Raw genomic sequence first — 5,819 nt, 5'->3', positions numbered from 1 at the left:
AGCTAAAGCCGCTTACACATGAGTTCGATTCCCGCCTGCCCCAGAGGTGACCACATGGCGTGGCAGACCTCTCCTGACCCGCCCACTGCTCCCCTAAGTAGTATACTTCATCGATCTGCCTGTTCTGCTCCCCACTCTGGTGAAGCCTCTTGCCACCTCTGAGCCTCTGGCCTGTACCCCAGTTCTGTATGCACAAAAAATAAATCTTTTTTTTTTTAAAAAAGTAAACTTTTAGACTATAAGACCAAATTGAAGTTATTGGAAGAGAAGGGAGAAAGGGTGAGTAAACTGGATAGAAGTGGTACATAGTCAGTGATACAATCAAGGGTCAACTGATGATATGGTGAGGGACAGAACTGGACTTTTGGTGGTGAACTTAATGTAGCATATACAGATATTGATTTAAACTGATGTATACCCAAAACATAATGCAATGTTACTTTGATTAAAAAAAAAACATAAAAAGAAAAGAAGTGATTAACAATAAACTATTGCCCTAGGGAGAAAACAATGGCTTGTAGGGATAAACAAATTGGGGTATCTCATACAATGAAACACCAGTCAGCAATAAAGATGAACAGGCTGCTGACACATGCAGCATTCTGGATAAATCTCAGAGACAATATGCCAAGTAAAAAAATACTGACACAAATGACTGTGTACTGTACGATTTTCTTTATGTAACATTCTAGAAAAGGTAAGCTCATGAAGAAAGAAAACAGATCAGCGGTTACCAGCAGCTGGGTGTACAGGGAGGTGACTGAATACAAGAGGACTTTTTTGAACAATGAAAATGTTCTTCAGGCAGAGTGAACTACTATTGGGTCTTGGGCGATACTGTAAAAGGTAATTAAGCAACGTTACAGGAAAATTCCTTTTGAGCTTAGGGTATAGTTATGTTGTCTTGTGGAACAGGGTCATCTGCTCAGCCTTTGGTTTGGGCAAAATGTTCTTTAGAACATCAGTGAGGAATTGGCAAACAGGATTCTGAAGAGGACTGAGAAAAGCCTGTGAGCTTAAATACCTGCAAAAAAGCCTTAAAGAAACTAAGATGTGGTGCTCCTTCAGAAGAAAACTGCCATGTTTTACAGCGTTCCACGATCAATTTATGCTGTTCTTTTGGACTGCTTGGGGTCTTCGATAACCAGTACTTTTGAGTGTCATTGACAGATTTTGCCTCATTTAAGGAAACTTCTCACTGACACATATTTCTGACTACACACCACGGACCTAAGAACGTATGCCTGTAATTGATTATGACAAACCTGGAATCCCAGCACCAAGCAGGAGGTGGGGGGGAAGAGCAGACAGTTTTGATTAGGACTGTTTAACACTCCAACTCACATCCCACAGGAAGCTGTCTTTTCTGTGACAATTCTGACCGCAAAATCCTGGAGGGCAGTGCCTGAAGTGGTGTGCTGCAGGTAACCTGATGAAGAAGCTTGGTCCAAACAGTTGGTATGAACAGATTTCCATGGTTATTTAGAAACTGATGTAGGTTTTAAAAGAGTTGTACTCGTCGATGGAAATTTACTCCCTTGTACATTGAATGTACATATATATCACCCCCCACACATAATAATATATGATCTGTCTCTGTCTCTGTCTCTATCTCTATCTCTTTTTCTCCCTGGATCCTAATCATTAATCCCTGGAATTTGGCGATATGCATTGTACTCTGACATAACATTACTTCTGTTTTTTAAAATGTTACAATTCCAGCACTATGATATAAACACATCTGCCCCCAGATTCACAATTTTCAAAACTACAAATCAACATTCAGTGCCTAAAAAGAAAAAAAATTCACTTCGCATTGTAATTGCTTGCCTGTCTTAGACCACTCCCTGAAAGGAGATTATGCAACTGGTGATACCAGAAGTCCTGGGTACTCCGAGGGCCTACTTATACCACCAGCCTTGAGTCACAATTCTTCATTCAAAAGTAGTTTCCGGAGTACCATCACTAGAAGTGCCATCTCACAGATCCGAGATGGGGCTAAAGAATCTTTATTGCCAAGTTTTAAAAAATATATCAGGTGCTGCCAATGCTATGGCCTTTGAGCTACCTTTTGAGAAAGACTGTTTTCTAAAATTTCTAACCTGGAAATTAATTTTCTTTCAGGATTGAAAATTCACATTTATTATGCCAGCCAGTAATATCATTTATAGATCTTAAATCCTATTCAGGACCACCTGTTGTGTTTATTCTAATTGTCTCTAGTCTCTTTCAATCTCTTTCAGTCCTCTAGTCGCTTTACATCCATAGCTTTGACATTTTGGTAGCATACAGGCCAGTTGCTTGAATTTCCCTCAATTTCTATTTGTCTGATGTTTTCTCTTGACATGTATTTAGACATAAGAATTACATCTGGATCCATTTCAGTGTATTTTAGGAGGCATCAGAATGTTGATTTGTCTCGTTATTGTGTTTTAAATTTTTTTATTTATATATTTTTACATTGTTGTTCATTTTTATACAATATCTGATTTCTCCTTTCAGGTGCTGTTTCTATAAAGTTACCACCACCAAGATACCCATGAACCATCACCATAGACTCTTGTGCTCTTTCCTCTGTCCCCTGCTCCTGTTGAAAGTCTCCAATTTATAGTTTGCCTGGTGGTTTTCTCTTTTTTTCTTCCTGATCCCTTACTTGGTTCCTTTATATGTTTCCCCAGTAAGTGAAACCATCCAACATTTTTCTTTTTTCTTCTGACTTATTTCACTGAGCATAGTCCACCTAGCTCTATCTATGTTGCTGTGGATGGCATACATTTATCTTTTTTGATTGCTGAGTAGTATTCCGTTGTGTATATATACCACATCTTTTTGATCTGTTTTTGGGCATTTAGGTTGTTTCCATAGCTTAGCTATTGTAAACAATGTCACAATAAACATAGGAGTGCAGGTTTTCTTTTAAATTGATTTTTGACCTTTGGGTAGATTACTAGTAGTGGAATTCCTGGGTTATATGATAGATCCATTTTTAATAATTTGAGAGTCCTCCAAACAGCTTTCCATAGTGGTTGGACCAGCTTATGTTCCCACCAGCTCATCACTGGTTTTTATTTACATGAACTCTTACCAGTTAATGAAGATGGTATCTTCTAAGTATTACAGCTATAATGTTAGTACGTGTATTATGAAGTATTAGCATTTTAGGAGACATATTTTGGCATTATGTAAATATCTTGTCCCTCATTAAAATTTTACTCCAGTGAGGACTCAGGCTTTATTGATTGTTACACAATTCTAACTGTGCCATTCCTTCTTCTCTCTTAGTCGTGTTCTTTTCCTTTTAAATGTATTACATATGTGTGTGTATATATATATATATATATATATATATATATTTATATCATTCTTCATTTTGTACATTTTTTCATCTTGGTTGTAATCCCTGTGGACCTACTTTCTCACAGCATGGAGTCATTCATTCCTAGTTCATGCAAAGGATTGTTACCTGTTGCTGTCATTATTTATTTTGATGCTTAAATTGTCCTAGAGTTGGTCAGTAGGAATTTGTTCATTCTGGTTCCCATAGCTTTTTGACATATCTCTATAATTCTTCAGTTTTCTTATACTACAAATTATTCCAGATTCACCCACTACCCCACTGAGCCACAGCTCCTTTTAGTGAGAATGGTATTTAGAAAGGAGGTCTGAGTGTTAAGGGTTTTGATTGCTAATGAGGTGCTATTGCTTTTAGGCTCTTTCAGGGAACAGAATAGGAAACAGATCAGCGTATACATAGACATACACAAGTACATGTATTGTTCTGTCTGTCTATTTATCTAAATTTAAAACCATTTCACATTATTGTCTCCAATTTTAAGTTACATCAGTGGGGTTTTCTAGTCTTTCCTTTTTTAATATCTACATATACATACAATGAGAAATTTTCCCAACAGTTAGAAACCTCTCTCCCAATATCCTTGATATATTATTTTCTTAATGCTCATATACCACTCTATCAGCCATGGCAGAATGACTTGTCTTTATTTGTATTTTAAAGTAATTATGCATTTAGAAATCACATAGCATGATAAATGTAATATATAATGTTTTTAATCACATAAAATAATATTTTTTATAGTTATATATAGTATATCTATATACCAACACTATACTATTTTGATTACTATCACTTTATAATAGAATTTGAAATAAAAAAGTGTGATGCCTTCAACTTTGTTTTTTTTCTCAACTGCTTTGGTCACTCAGGTTCTCTATGGTTCCATATTGAATTCTAGGATTTATTTTCTATTTCTGTTAAAAAGTCACTGAAACTTTGACAAATACTGCATTGAATATCTAGTTGACTTGGATCATTTGGCATTTTGACAGCATTAATTTTTCCAACCTATGAGCATAGTTTTTCTTTCCATTTGTCTAATTTCTTTCATCAATGTTTTCTAATTATCAATGTACAGCTCCTTAATCTCCTAAATCATCTTTCTTGCTTTATTACTGTTGATGCTGTTGTATTAAGGAAATTACATAGCACAGCCATTCTTCAGATGTGCCTAGAACCTTCTGGTCCCACTTTTAGATGATGGCCCCTTCACGCCTTCAAGAATATCCTGGTTTCAGACATGTAGGGCTCCCCAAAGAGGAAATATCACCACCTTTCTCTCAGTAAGCAAGCTGCTTTCTTTGTGCTACAAGCAGCTGCCACCAGCTCCATAACTTTGTTGTCAAATGCTGAACTTGGGGAAGGGAGATTTTAAATTTCATCTTTAATAATGAAGTTACTGGGACACCTACTGATACTATTGATGTAGTGTCATTTCTTTAGGTTATAGGTTTTCCTCCAGGTTTCTGTGGACTCAATTCGATGGCATTACCCGGGTGTAGTGTCCTCATTTGACCAGGAGGCCTAAACACCAGGACTGCTTCTTTTTATCCATTTTAAGAACTTAGCAGAGTGTCTTACACAGGGGATGCTAATTATTGTTAGATTAAAAAAAATGAATGCATCCATTAATCTATGTAAATGCTGGGAAAAGAGATATATATGTTGAAATTTGAGTTTCAACCTCTGGACTCACATGAATGAAGATGGTCCAGGTCACCATAAATACTAAAGAAACTTAGGTATTTTATTTCAAATTTTTTTTTCTCATGGAACATTACAATTAAAAAAAAAAAAAGAATAACAATGATATTGCACACAAATGCTATAACTACCGCCCAGGCTCAGCAATCTTAGTCTAGTTCCACCTGCAGCTTCCTGAATCTTCAAACCTCAAATTTCAAAGCACCCACATAAACAATGTTAGTTTTTATCCTTTCTCATTTATCTTTCTCATAACCCTGCCTTCAACTCTTCCTTACCCAAGAATATTTGCGTAGTTAATTTCTTGAAAGTTTTTTTGTAGTTAGTGTTCCAGATAAGAACAATCGTTTAACACTCCAAGCAGCAAGTGGCGTAAATGTTGAATCAGTAAAAATGACGCTATTAGTAACAATATCCCTGGCTTTCGCGGCGGCTCGTTTTAATTTAGAGGGCGCCAGCGACCTGTCAGCAAGAGATTCAAAAGCTACAGGGCAAGCCACTCCGGACCAGGAATCCCTACGACAACTCTGACGCCACCCAAGTTTCCAGACGCGCAATTGCCGGAGGACTCACCGCACAGGCACAACCCGTCTGCCAGTTTTCTCGGAGGCGGCTAAAGTGCCAGGAATTTCTAGGTTTTCGCTTCCTTGGGCAAACACGGGCGGCCCCTTCCGCGGCGCCTGGGACAGGTGAGCCAAGGGGTGGCGCCCTCGGGACGCGCTCAGGTGCTCCGGCCCCGCCCCGGCCTGGCCGTCGGCCC

The sequence above is a fragment of the Condylura cristata genome, unplaced genomic scaffold, assembly GCF_000260355.1.
Source record: "Condylura cristata isolate star-nosed mole 26May11 unplaced genomic scaffold, ConCri1.0 scaffold00013, whole genome shotgun sequence".
Lineage (NCBI taxonomy): Eukaryota > Metazoa > Chordata > Mammalia > Eulipotyphla > Talpidae > Condylura > Condylura cristata.
This window is presented reverse-complemented; position numbering follows the sequence as displayed.